Genomic DNA, 15072 nt, shown 5'->3' with positions numbered 1-15072 from the left:
CTGTATTTAACAAACAGGTTGTGACACGGCGGGGAGAGGTAGGACTCAGACGCAGGATAAAGGTAGGCCACAAAGGCAATAGGTTTATTTCCGGCCAACAGCTGTCTACTCTCAACTTGAGAGGAGAAAGGGGAATCAAAAAGTGGAGAACTAAAAACGCTCCACTGGGGAGGAAAAAACAGGCAACAGGTACAGGGGACAACAAAAGGCGCTCCGCTAGGGAGGAAACAAGGCTCAAGGCACAAGGGGTAACTAAGGGCGCTCCGCTGTGGAGGATAAGGCACAAAAACAAGGCAAAACAACAAGGCAACGGGAACAAGGACTCGAGGTCTGTGGGACTCTTCCATGCACTGACTGTGACACTTTGGCAACGGAGGGGAGAATGCAGGTGGCTTTTATTGTCTGTCTTGATTGGTGGCAGGTGTTCATTATCATGGGCGGGGACCCGTGATTATGGAGCGGCAGGAAGGGTAAGTGACCTGGGGTGATAGGAGAGTTAGGATTTTCAAAGTAATACAGGAAACATGAACACAAAGATAAAAGCATGGGCCGTCACGCCGGTGGCGGCGTGACAGTACCCCCCCCTCAATGGCCGGCTCATGACGGCCTTCCACATAAAAAGTCCAAACAAAACAAGGGCGGGCGGAAGGGGGCACGGGGGTGGGAACACGGTCCACCTATCCGTCCCAGGCAAGAGGCAGTTCAGGAGGGCGTCCCCGACGCAAGACGAGAGTCCCGTCGGGGCCGTTCAGGATGTTCCAGATAACAGATTTTATTTTCACGAAAGATCAGGTTCGGAAGGTACCTCGGGAATCTCGTGGACCGGTTTGACTTGGTAGACTTGGCAGACTTGGCGAGGCGTGGCAGACTTGGCGTGGCAGGCTTGGCAAACTTGACGAGGCGTGGCAGACTTGGCGAGGCAGGCTTGTGTTGACGTAGCCAAGGATGCCCCAGAACCAAAGTGGGAGCCGAAGCTTGGATTACGTGGAAACGGAGATTTTCGATATGTTGTCCAATTCGTACTTCCAGGGGTTCGGTGATGTGGGTGATGCTGAAGAGCTCCTTGCCATTCAGGGCTCTGGCCTGGATGATCCGGGGAAGGGGTTCGGTGGTGGCTCGTACTTGCTTAACGAGGCCCCAGTCCATGAGGCTCTCGTCGGAACCGGAGTCGATGAGTGCTGGCATGTCAATGGTCATAGCATGGTGGCGTATCTGGGCTTGCGTGATTCTTTGTGTCTTAGCAGGTCGGGGTGACGGGAAACTCACCGGTGAACCTCTTTTCACGGTGCAAGTTCCCACCAGATGACCAAGTTCACCACAGTAGAAGCAGCGGCCTTCTTGGCGGCGACGCTGTCGCTCCTCGGTGGTTAACTGGGCCCGACCAAGCTGCATGGGTTCCTCCTCGACGTTACGCACTTCCCTTGGCGCTGGTCAGGGAGGCAAGATGAGCTGTGGCATTTCGATTTCCATTGGCGATGAAAAGGGGGTTGGTTCCACCCTTCTATGGTGCCCGCTGGACTTGGTCAACTCCCGTCGGCGATGATCAGCACGAATCGCTAGGGAGATCAGAGCATCCAAGTCGGTTGGAAGGTCCACGGGAATCAGGAGTTTTTGTATGGCGGGTGAGAGTCCTTTCAGAAAGTGGTCCTGTAATGCTGTGGAGTTCCAGCCACTGTTTGTGGCCAAGGTGCGAAAGCGGATTGCGTAATCGCTGACGGGTTCTTTGCCTTGTTGGAGCCGGCTCAATGCACGTGCCTTCTCTCGGTCATTGTTGTCGGGATCAAAGACCTGGCGCAAGGCGGCTTGAAAATCCTGTACATTTTGGCAGACCGAGGAGCCCCTGGCCCATTCCGCGGTTGCCCAGGTCTTGACTCGTCCAGTCAGGTGGGACACCATGAAGGCTACCCGGGACCGAGCTGTGGAAAATGCCTGTGGTGAGTGTTCAAAATGGATGTCACACTCCGTGAGAAAAGTCTGACATTATCCAGGTTCACCGGAGTATCGTTCTGGGGAGGCCGGTCTCAATCCTACCCCGTGAATGACGTGGTCGGGACGGAGAGTTCGGGGAGGGGTAGCTGTCCGGTGGGGGTTGGAGCTCGACGCCGCGTTTGGCTCACCAGTTCGTGGACCCGGCTCGACAGCTCCTCCATCTGCGAAATCACGGCTTGCTGAACCTTTTCCTGGTTGGCAAGCCGGACCTCAAGGCCCTGCAGCGCAGCCTCGACCTTTCCTGCTGGGTCCATGCTGGCCGAAGTGTACTGACACGACGAGGAGAGGTAGGACTCCACGACGAGGAGAGGTAGGACTCCACGACGAGGAGAGGTAGGACTCAGACGCAGGATAAAGGTAGGCCACAAAGGCAATAGGTTTATTTCCGGCCAACAGCTGTCTACTCTCAACTTGAGAGGAGAAAGGGGAATCAAAAAGTGGAGAACTAAAAACGCTCCACTGGGGAGGAAAAAACAGGCAACAGGTACAGGGGACAACAAAAGGCGCTCCGCTAGGGAGGAAACAAGGCTCAAGGCACAAGGGGTAACTAAGGGCGCTCCGCTGTGGAGGATAAGGCACAAAAACAAGGCAAAACAACAAGGCAACTGGAACAAGGACTCGAGGTCTGTGGGACTCTTCCATGCACTGACTGTGACACTTCGGCAACGGAGGGGAGAATGCAGGTGGCTTTTATTGTCTGTCTTGATTGGTGGCAGGTGTTCATTATCATGGGCGGGGACCGGTGATTATGGAGCGGCAGGAAGGGTAAGTGACCTGGGGTGATAGGAGAGTTAGGATTTTCAAAGTAATACAGGAAACATGAACACAAAGATAAAAGCATGGGCCGTCACGCCGGTGGCGGCGTGACAGGTTGTAACCTTTTTCATGTTAGAATAGCATTGAAATAAAATATTAAGGCTTAATGTTCCATTAATAGAACATTCTTCCATGCTTAAGGTGTGAAAGTTAGACGTTCTGTTTAATATTTTTCCATCAAAAATGGATGTTAAAAAAAATCGATTCGGCTGCCTATTGAATCGATTCGAGAATTGCGTGCTGTAGTATCGCGATATATTGCCGAATCGATTTTTTTTAACACCCCTAGAAACAACCACTGTTGTTGTGCCTTATTGTGGTGATGTTAACTCACCCTGTATGTGTCTTAGGTGTTGGATCAACTCAAACACTTACCTGCTCTACATCATTCACGGACCCATTCAAGTGGCACTGCTGGTGAGTAATTGATCAGTGTTTACAACAATAATTTCCACGCGCATTCACTTTTCTTCTTGTGTCCAGGTGAACTTGTTCTTCCTCCTGAACATTTTGCGGGTTCTGATCACCAAGCTGAAGGAGACCCACTGTGCCGAGTCCACTACCTACATGAAGGCTGTGAGAGCCACGCTCATCCTCATCCCTCTGCTAGGAGTCCAGTTCATTCTTTTTCCCTGGAGGCCCGAGGGACGCATCAGTCGGGCCATCTGTGACTTCTTTGTAAATATCTTCTGCCATTTCCAGGTAAAAACCATTCAACTTTTGCATAGCCATAAAAACACAAAACTAGTCAGATTACTATATTTCCTCTGGTCGTGGTTTGTGGCGTTTATTTACTCATTTGCAGAGAGTAGCAGCCAGAAATCTGGGGCAAAGGTGTAAGAAGTACTGATTTAACTCCTGCACTTAACAAAAAGTACAAAGTGTCCTTATGCACAAAAGTAATAGCAACAGTGTATTTGTATTTACTGTACATAAAAGAAGCTGTCAAATGATTAATTTTTTTTTTAATCATATTGATCACACTTTCGAATTTTGATTACCGGTAATCACGAATAATCGCCTAATTTAAAAGGCTTTTTTATCAATATTTTTTGCCCAGCAAATTTAAAGAGCACCTGTTATGTGTTAATTTTTTTGACATTATTATTATTATTATCATTATTATTATTATTATTATTATTATTAGGGGTGTAAATTGCCTAGTACCTGACGAGTCGATCCGTATCACGATTCATAGGTCACGATTCGATTCGATACCGATTAATCTCGATATGAATTTAGTCAAGTCGATTGTTGCGATTTTTATTTTATTTTTTACTCAAATTTAGAAAATACCATTCAGTAAACTTATACATGTACACTGTAAGGTTTGTATGAAAATGTATTATTTATTGATCTGAAACTTCAGTTTTATAACTGTGAGCCACTGTATTTAACAAACAGGTTGTAACATTTTTCATGTTTGAACAGCATTGAAATAAAATATTAAGGCTTAATGTTCTAATAAGATAACATTCTTCCATGCTTAAGGTGTGAAAGTTAGACATTTTGTTGAATATTTTTCCATCAAAAATGGATGTTAAAAATCGATTCGGCTGCCTATTGAATCGATTCGAGAATTGCGTGCTGTAGTATCGCGATATATTGCCTAATCGATTTTTTTTTAACACCCCTAATTATTATTATGAAGACGTCTTCACAAAATCTTATCCACTGAGCATGTTCATTCTTTTTCGTCTTTTTCTAATCAGTTAATTACATAATTTAAAATGGGGGTAAAAAATTACCCCAATATTTTGACATGAACAAATACTCTGAGTGACATATGTAAACATTTGTAAAACTTTACGTTAATGCATGTAGTTATGTATATTATGTATGTATACTGTGATTAATCTGCGTTAACCTCTTATCTTGTGGATGTCCTACCGGTAGCAAAAATTCATAGTGTTATCTTTAAAAAATAAAATAAAATAAAAAAAAAACCTATGCTGATACACAAAATGGTTCAAAAACAGCTTCAAATTTACTTTGGGTGCACCTTTTTGTAGGTGTTTTCGGTAAAATGACATAAATGATTTAATTAATTTACTGTTATTAATTAATTAGTTCACGCTTTAACTTTGACAGCACTAGTATTTTTACTTAATTACCTCTCAACACTGCTATTATAGGGGTACATCTTAGTTTATTTGGGAGGAGGCCTTTAGTGAAAATCCAAATGCAACAGATGAATAGAGTAATGTTTTATTGAACTTATTGTCTTTTAGTTCATGTAATTCAGAACCACTACTGTATGTACTTTGCCGTTTTTCATGTTTGATCTTTTTGTTTTACAGGGACTGCTAGTGGCATTTATATTATGTTTCTGCAATAGTGAGGTATGTTAATACACACAAAGACTGAATGATACTGCATTAGTTAGGTTCTAATTCTAAAAAAGTATATTGATCATGTAATCTGTTGAGCATCAGTTTCTTCATTCATTTGTGGTGTTTGGTGAAAAGGATCAGGCAATTATGTGGGCCAAGAGATGGGTATACCCCACCATGAGCCATCACCTTATCATGATGGATGGGTTTGTGTGTCCCAATGATCCAAGGAGGTAAGTTGCCTGATGCTTTACTCCCTGACAGGGTCACCCATGGCAAACAGATACTAGGTGAGAGGGCAGACAAAACCATGGCTTAAAGGGATATTTGACTCATTGGGCCATTTTCAGCAGTGAAAAGTTAATATTTTGTCCAGAATTTGATAACTTCATTATTTTTCATGTGCACCTCTTTTCTGGGTTTGGCCAGTAAACTGAGCCGTGATTGGTCATTACCTTCTTCCTCAGCACAGGTGATGTCATCTTCAGTCGACAGCAAGTGTAAAAATTAGTTTTCAAAGGTATTAATTGTATATGAAAAATGATAACATTATCACAGAAATTAGACAAAATGTTAACTTTTTACTGCTAAAAATGGCTCACTGAGTCAATATCCCTTTAAAAGACCTCGATGAGGAATAATAATGGATTATTATTCCGCATTTTATCCCTTTAAAAGACCTCTATGAGGAATAATAATGGATTATATTACAACAATGGGTTCGATGGCGAGTGCCTGGTGGCTGGGCCTGCACTCATGGGGCCCAACGGGACTCAGTCCGAAAGGACAATGCGGGTCCCCCTTCCAATGACCTCACCACGCACGGGAGGGGTCATAGGAGTCACATGCAATGAATGTGAGCTGGGCGCGGCCAAAAGCAGGGACCCTTGTGGTTTGGATTTCGACTATCACCACCTCTTTGTTGTCGCCAACAGGCCCAAACAGCGCTGCAGAGAAAATGGGCCCAGTGGAAATCAGCGTGGGGTAAGACTGGCTGGGGAGAGACCCCTGTCAGCAACAGCCACTTCAGCTACCACAACAATTCATCAATCACAGAAACCAGTCGTGCCACCGTCAGCATGGAACAACCCGATACCCACTGGAAAAGTGGCGAGAACGTGCGCTTCCTGTCCGGCAGGCAGCAAGGGAAAAGTGTGGAGTGCAGCAACGGGGAGGTGGACGTGCTGAGCAAGTCTCAGCCCACTGAAATGTAACAGCTGAATGGGCACTTTTTTAAATGTAAAGTAATAATAATAATAATAATAACAATCCTATATATTGTAAGAGCACTTGCAAAACAAGCATATGTTTTTCACACATTTTGAGACAACAACTGAGCTTTATGCACATGAATACACTATTAAATACATCATTTGTATCGTATTGTAGTCCTTATAGTAATTTTATGTACATTATATATTTTATGTGACTGGAGAGGTAAGATTTATTGCTCATTTGCTCATATAGTGTCCATAGGGAACAACTGTAGAGACTGCCAGGCCTCTAATAGTTGTGGGCTAATAAGAGAGGAGAGCCTAAATGTATAGTATAGTTTTAGGTTGTTGCGTTCTATTAGTTAACCACTAGATGGCAAAAACATTCTACACAGTGTCATCTTAAAATAAATAAATTAATAAATATTTTTTTCTCCTCTAAATTCTAAACACAACACAAAATGAACTAATTTTTTTTTGCAGTTTTTTTTAAAGGGATACTTGACTCGAGCCATTTTTAGCAGTAAAAAGTTAATATTTTATCTATAATTAATGTGATAACTTCATTATATTTCATGTACAATTAATACCTTTAAAAGTATTTTTTATACTTGCTGTCAACTGATGATGACATCACCAGTGGTGAGAACGTAGGTAACGACCAATCATGGCACAATTTACTGACCAAACCCAGATAACAGGTGAGCCATGATTGGTCGTTACCTACTTCCTCAGCACTGGTGATGTCATCATCAGTCGACAGCAGGTAGAAAAATTACTTTTTAAATGTATCAATTGTACATGAAAAATAATAAAGTTATCAAATTAATTCTGGACAAAATATTAACTTTTCACTGCTGAAAATTGTTCAATGAGTAGAAAAGAGAGAAAGAAATCAAGAAATCAAATAGACGTGTTTACGGGTATTATTATTATTATTATTTTTTTATTCAAGTGTAGGCTCTTGCTGGTCAGCTCAAGGACATTCAGTGAGTACTTTACCATACTTTCTAAGTGCACTATATAATCTCAAATATTTCTTTTTCCCCCTTTTAATAAGCTAATTTATAGTAGTAGTAGTATAGTAATAGTATATTAAAATGTCTATCCACTTATCTGTTTTCTATAGCACTTAACCTTATGAGGTTTCTGGATGAGCTGGAGCTGAGACAGGACAGTACTTCTGATATTCATGATTGGATGCCATTTATGTACACTGATTGAATGCCATTGCTCAACTTCCTCATTTGGATGACCCCAAAATTGAATGCTTGGGCTCACTCCACCTTGCCCCACCCTTCCTAATAAATCTGGTCTCTCGTATATAAAGGCACCACTATATTGATATGGAATACATATGTATCCCCTGTATTCAATATTGCAATTTATCTGTTAATAAAACTATAAATGCACAGTGATTTTCCCAACAGCTTGTATGTTCAATGATGAAATGTATTATTCTGTTTTGCGTAGCTGTCACAAATTGCAGGAATATTAGCATAATACAAACGTGGGTGAATGTATTTAAGTCTTGTTGAAAATTAACTATCCAGCAATATTATGGGAGAATAACGGTCTCTGGGTTCTGAATGATGAACTCACCCTAGCCACAAGCACAAAAGGCCACAGGCCAAATTCTCACACCAATTGTTGACAGATCATGCAGATTAGATTGAATACTCAAGGTTTGGTCATGAAACACTGTATTTGTGTGTTATTGATGTAAACAACAAAATAAAGATTAGGATACGCTATTTTAGGTATGTTCTAAGTACAGTACAGCTAAATCAAAACGTATAGATCAAATAATGATCATCATGCTTTAATTTACACATACAACTTGATTTAGTGTGAAACCTGGGCCTGTTTATTGTTTGCACTATGAATGGAAAGTGGTATTTAACTGTACCTTATGCCATCTAGTAGAAGAGCATTAGAAATGCCTTGCCTGACTGAACGTCACTGGTGCAGATAGAACAAAGTCTACATATTTTATTTTATTTTTTATTTTATTTTTTTTGGGGGGGGGGCGGCTAATATTTTTTGTGACCAATTAAGTAAAATAAAATATCCATAATATATTGATTCCATAATGACTTACTTTATCAACAGCGAATTGTGTTGTGACTTGTGAAGATCCACTATGAATACCAAGCAGATGAGGGGGCCATACGATGAATGCTAGGGGGAAGGGAAAAAAAACGACGAGGTCCCACCGAGATTTGAACTCGGATCGCTGGATTCAAAGTCCAGAGTGCTAACCATTACACCATGGGACCGGTTAATGGCTGCCCACCCATTCCGGTTTGTTTATATAGATTCTCATTGTTCAAGCTACATAAATTTGTAGTACTTTATATCAAACGCGTAGTAAATATCCCGAAATAAAATGCTTGTTCGTCTATTACGCAGACGAACGCATTATTGACGTCACAAGGAGAAATACGACGAAAACGATTGCGCTCCACGGTATGTCGCGCCCATTCGCTTCCTCATTTCTCCACCAATCACACGTCACTCTCGTGTGATGTCTCTTCAGCGGCGTCTGGAATTCAGAAACATCAACATTTCATTAATTCGCAAAGACGACATAACTGTCTTTATAACATAGCCTAAACGTAACATTATTAGTGAAATCGTGCAATGCAAATACCACAAACACGTTTTAAGTGTCACTTGGACCAACTAAACAAAAACGGGTTACAGAGCAACCCCTTTTTGATCCCTTTTGTGAGAAACTACTTCGGCTTCGGTTTTCGATGGCTCTCGACCGTACTCTCGCTTTTCACCACGCGTGCTTTTGACCCGCCGCAACCTGAAAATCATCACCGTTCAAGCAGCACTGCTTGTAACGACTAACTATTGCCGCGTGGGGGCAGCAAATAACCACCGGATACATTTTGGGGTACACTTGTAGATAATGTAGGTGCAGAAAGTCCTACTACAGAAGCTTAATGGGATTTAGGTCGACTCTAGATTTTGACGTGGTCATTCTAACAAATGAATAATCTTTCATCTATCTAACATTGCATTGCAGCTCTCGTTTTATCTTAAGGGTCATTGTCTTGCCGGAAAATGAATCTCCATCTCAGTTTCAAGTCTTGCAACTCCCGATCATATTTTTTTCTGGGATTGCACTAGATTTACAGTAGCTCCATCCATCTTCCCATCAACTCTTCCCTGTCCCCGCTGAAGAAAAGCATCCCCACAGCATGATGTTCCCACCACCATATTTCACAGCGGGATCAATCGGTGTGGTGTGTTCTGTTTCTGTTCAGGGTGATAAGCAGTATTAGATTTATGGAGCGCACAAATTAGCTGTCCTGTGTTGAGCTGTGGATTTAGACAGCTCTGCCACCTCTTGGCCAGTTTAACTGAATATGTCTTGGTAGGTTTGCAGTTGTGCCATACTTTTTCCATTTTTTAGATAATGGATGATGACACTGGATTGGATTGAGCGGAGTACAAGGGGCTGAAGATGCTACAAATGCACACCACACTGTTAACATTTACGTCAGCTTGAAATTTTGAAAAGCTCGTATTATTTATGTTCCACTTCACAATTATGTCATGTACTATTTTCTGTTGGTCTAAATTAGACTGAGCCTTCTCAACATTGAGCATTGCAGTGAAGTTGCTCTCTCTGTCCATCCACCCATAACAGCCAGGTGATTCGAGGATACGGTAACCTGATGTCCTACCAGCTTAGTCTGTAGCAACAGCTTAATGGGAAAACACACACGTACACACATCACTACCCTTACAAGCCCTAACATGTGAGTCGACCCCTCCTACTTGACCCCAAGCTCTTTTTGACCTGTTAAAGACCACAACTCATGCACATTTGAGTTGACATGTTAAGACTAAGCTGGTGGCCGATCAATGTTTTGGTTGTTGAGTAATATGACTGGAATCAATGTAATCGGACGCACAGACTGTTCCTATACAGGGAGGAAAGGTTAAGGATTAACAAGGGGGTCAAGTACTTTTCACACACGGCCACGTAGCTTTGAATAGTAAACAAACTAAGTATGGCATTTTAAGTTTACCTGGGTTATCTTTGTCTGATATTTCCATTTGTTTCATGATCTTAAACATTACATTGAGGAAACTATGCAAAAAAAGAAAGAAAAAAGTAAGAATGTTGTTTTGTAAAAAACATGTAACTGTCTTTGTTTTATATGTTTATTTTGACAGTAAACGTCAGCTGGTAGTGGCGTTAAACAGTTTGAAGCCTCTTTTTTTTTTTCCCCCTCAAGAATTGCTTGCTATCTGCCAAACAGGTACTTGTTGTGGAGTGAGTTGAGTTCACTGCACAAATCAGGCCAAATGAAGGCTCATATCTCGATAAACTTGTTATTATTGCTTTAGAAGTTGATCAGGGAGAAAAAAATCTTGTTCAATATCTGTCTTGGGGTTCCCAATACTTTTGAATAATGTCAGTGTCATTTGATTTTTCTAGAGTATAAGCAAAGTGGAAAAATACAAATGTGGCTTGCCTGAAGTCTATTCAAGATATTCATGGGAAATAACTTTCAATTTCATTTTTTTTTTTATATTTAAAAAAAAAAGCATCATTTAGCATGTTTTATTTAGATCACACATGCACTGATAGGATATTTCCAATCTCTCCATTTTTACGCTGCAACCACATTGGCACATAGCACATCTGATTCACAGTTCAATTTTTGAAGATTACATTCTTCTACATTTCAGTTGTACATTTGCAGCTAAAATGAATGTTATTAGGAATTTGTGACGCTTCATTGCTCAAACTGAGCTTGATTCTTTCCATTGTTAGCGTAAGTCAGACAAGGATGATAGTGTGGTGGCCAGGATGCCAAAGAGAACATGAGAAAACATTCAATCGGCAGTTATCAAAAACAAAAGCAGCCTCGTGAGTCACAAGTGGTCGGATGCTGAAACGCTAAATGCATCTGCATTGAATTATCAGCGACATTCGTTTGTCCTCATGGCCATGAGGTCATCCTCATACAACGCTATTACTATAACAAGGCCATCAAAATGGGAATGCGGGCTTGATTTTATCTGGATGCTGCATTGCGTTTGCGGTGTGGCAAAAGTTGACAACTTTTTGGATGACCCGGTATTGTTTGCCCAATTTGTTTTTTGCTGTGACACAGAACAAGCTTTATTTTCAGGAATATACATTGATCTTGGATATTTTTTCATGCTTTAACATTCATGAGCCGTCAAGGCACTGTGAAGAAACATATTGCATCACTTGAAAAGGATGGATGGGTGGCCGGTGTGAAAACAACTGTTTCCCACGGCAATAAAACCCACTTGGATTGACTTGAATCAAAAAGAAATCATGCATATCATTCAAGATGCTCGCTTTGCTAACAGGACGTGTTGATACATATTAATACTGCTTTTCGTACAACAAAAATCACATGTTGGCTGCAAGCGCGTTCTGCAATACACAGCTTCATTCCTTAATACAGGATGCCTTCACATACAACTGTTGGGCAAACGGGTCAATTCAAAGACGTGATAATGTTGGTCATGACAAGAGCATTCTGTGAAAATCCAACTAAGGTGGGAAAAGGACACACACTATTTTCAAAATAATAGGTAAAAGTAGGAGTACTTCTTCAAAAATAGTCGATCACCATCAAGTTTAAATCTTTTTGTGGCACTTGTCATGGTTTTTCTTTTCTTCCGTGGAGTAACAGTGGGTGTGTAGGGCATGCTAGATGGCGATCTCTTCTGAGCAAATGGAGAATCCATTACAGCAAAATACTAGCTCCTGGTCGCGACTCTGTGAGACAATGAGCTAACACGAGAACACGTATGACGTTACATCTGAAAACTATTAGCCAGAGGCTTGCATGAGTACCCATTGTGAACAGCTAAGGTGTGAATCTGCTAATTAGAAGATGATTAAGTTATAAATGATCACATATAAAAGGTATTGTAAAGATATTTAGGTAAAATACTAAAATTCGACATAGAGCAACTTTAAAAGCCTGATTTAAAAAGGCGAATGGAAGTAAATAAACTTTTACATTCATTCATGGTTAACTTGAAAATACATGAAAGAAGAACATGAAAAAATAAACATCAATTGCAATATTGATGGATTAAATGCAATTAGATTATTTTTCAAAATGGTTTAGCCTACTCTGAAGTGTATTTAAGTACATAAGTACAAAAAAACGTCTGTATAAGATAATTCTAATAATTTGGTGAAACAAAAATGAAACAAAAATTTCCTTGCATAGTTCTCATAGCTAGAAGAAGGAAGTGATGAAGTACTGATTCCACATGTGAAATTGTTTTCACATTTCTCTTCAACTCACAACAGTGAGTGCCCAGCCTTGCCCTTGCTCATCATGGAAACAAAAGCCCATTGGCCCTGTATGATGAGGGTGTGGCTCATTTGTATCAGACAGATCACAGCAAGTAATTCGAGCCAAAGTGTTACTACTAGATGTTATTTTATACTCTGTATTTCAACCAAAGAATTTCAGAGAGCTTGCATTAACACACATGATAACCGTTTTAAAATTATGGGCGGCAAATGCATTATTTGTCTTCCTTAAAGACAGCGGTGTAGCCATGATACTCTCCCTCAGGTTGCAAAGGAGGCAAGGGTCATTCACTCCACCAAACTGTGACAATGTGGGAAGACCGGATGACCAAGTTCAGGAAGCCAGCAGTCTTGGTTTAGTCTGGGGAGGAAGCTAATATCTCATTATGGTCTAAAGTGACCACCACACATTGATGTCTTATAATTTGGAAGGTGTAAAAATAGAAGATCCTGACGTAGGAGGCTGACTTGTGTTTGACCTTAAGATAACGAATGGGAATTCACATATGACAAGAGTGACAGCGATAAAATTATATTGCACAATGCTTCTCAGACAATCAGACTCCCTGAAAGAGGTTATATTAGTACTTTGCTTTGATATCCATTGTGTGGCCATGGATGGCAGAGCATACATATTTTTGGCCTTGTGGAGTGTGAGGATGCATAATGAAGCCTGTGGGTGAAAAGGCCAACACAGAGCATTTTAATTTGAATGGACACATTTCTCTTCTTCCCAATAGTACATCGCATGCCAAAGGCATGAATAACTGGAATCTCCACATGTTTTCCTCTAAAATTCCACTGACAGCTTGCAACTGAAGCAACCAAAAACACAAACATTCAACGTTATCACTGGACCTGTCCGCTAATAGACCATTTTCATTTGACAGAACCAAATAAATTGTTATTCCATATAAAATGAAGAGCACATTTCCAAAATGTTATAAATCAATTTTCATTATTGCAAGATAAAATACCTGCAGTTTTACATACATTAATTAATTGTATCCTGTTAAAAATAATGAACAATTAAAAAAACAAAAAAACATTTAGTTAGTACTTTTCCCAATTTGTTGAGAGCACGTTGCTGTGGTGAAATCGTTCCTTCTTCTCTTGACTAGCCACCAGCTGATCTAAAAGTGTGCATTATTTCATCATATCCCTTAAGTAGAATTTAAATCTTTGATGCCAAGTACCTGTTGCTTTTTGCTGTAGTTTTGTTTGTTTATTTATCTGCTTTTGACCTTGACAGGAGGGTTGCTGATAGACTTTTTTTTTTTTTAAACTGAAAATGTACAAATAAAGTACCGGTAAAAAAAAAAATAGCATGGGAATGTTTAGAAAAACATTTTGGTTTTATCTAGTTTTGGAAAAGCTGAAAACAGCAGCATCTAATTGGTTGTTTAACATTTTATTTTTTTTTAATGCAAAACCATTAATGTGTTGATACACTCCCAAAAAAGTAAATAAATAAAAAAATAAATAAATAAATACCAATGAGGAAGTAATGCACCCCCCCAAAAAAATAAATAAATAAATAAAAACCAACGAGAAGTAAGTAAGTAAGACTCAAAATAAATTAATTAAAAAAGTAAATTATTTCTCATTATTTTTAAATGATTATACTTATAATAATGATATAGAAAAATATTTTATTAATTAATAAGACTAATAGAACTAGAAAAAAACACCTAATTAACAAGAAAAGTACATAATACAAATAATTATAGAATTATGTCAACAGCCCAGAATATGAGTGTCATGTCTATCTATATGCGTCCAGTGAATGACTGGTGACTAATCCCGGGTGTAACCTGGAGAAAAACAAAACAAAAAAAACCACAAAAAAAAAACCCCAAAACAAAACAAAAATAAAACTCCATTATCTCTCTCCCAACCACAAGCACTATAGAAAATGAATTGATGGATATCAATCAATCAATCAACTTTATTTATATAGCACCTTTCATACATTTAAAATGCAACTCAAAGTGCTGGACATCCATAATACAATAAAATAAAAGAAAGAAAAAGCCCCCCCATCCCCATGATCGTACCCACAGACACACCCAAAACCCAACAAACACATGAAAACCACAACATGGCGGGGCACAGAAGTACCCTGTAAGGAAAGGCACCCAGGAGGAGTTCATCCACAGTGAGATGGATGAAGACCAAGCATCCCTCTCACTGTGGAGGCTCCCCCATGAGAAAACACTGGAGCTAAAAATGTAATAACTACAAAATAAAAAGATTTAAACATTAAAAGAAAACAGTTAAACACGATAGAAAAAATAAATAAATAAAAAACAAAGCTACAAGACAATATAGATTAAAATAGTTAAATAAATAAAAGGGGATAAAAAAAATATATATATATATA

The 15072-nt window shown here is 40.0% G+C and overlaps 1 non-coding gene and 1 pseudogene across 2 annotated transcripts in view; one reads left to right on the top strand and one right to left on the bottom strand.

Moving 5' to 3' along the window:
- The window catches only part of LOC144014765 (calcitonin gene-related peptide type 1 receptor-like), a 28313-nt pseudogene extending 20543 nt beyond the window's left edge, over nucleotides 1-7770 (top strand). The window contains exons 10-13 of the transcript XR_013282564.1: nucleotides 3156-3222; nucleotides 3289-3507; nucleotides 5106-5147; nucleotides 6074-7770. The product of XR_013282564.1 is annotated as a calcitonin gene-related peptide type 1 receptor-like (transcript). The remainder of the gene's footprint in view (nucleotides 1-3155; nucleotides 3223-3288; nucleotides 3508-5105; nucleotides 5148-6073) is intronic.
- A 789-nt stretch (nucleotides 7771-8559) lies between these two features.
- trnaq-uug (transfer RNA glutamine (anticodon UUG)) lies at nucleotides 8560-8631 on the bottom strand. Its single transcript has one exon. It is a non-coding gene; the product is annotated as a tRNA-Gln (tRNA).
- Between the last annotated feature and the right edge of the window lie 6441 nt (nucleotides 8632-15072).

The sequence above is a fragment of the Festucalex cinctus genome, chromosome 2 (genome assembly GCF_051991245.1).
Source record: "Festucalex cinctus isolate MCC-2025b chromosome 2, RoL_Fcin_1.0, whole genome shotgun sequence".
Taxonomy (NCBI): Eukaryota; Metazoa; Chordata; class Actinopteri; order Syngnathiformes; family Syngnathidae; genus Festucalex; species Festucalex cinctus.
The sequence above is the reverse complement of the archived record's forward strand: the minus strand, read 5'-3'. Positions and strand labels throughout refer to the sequence as shown.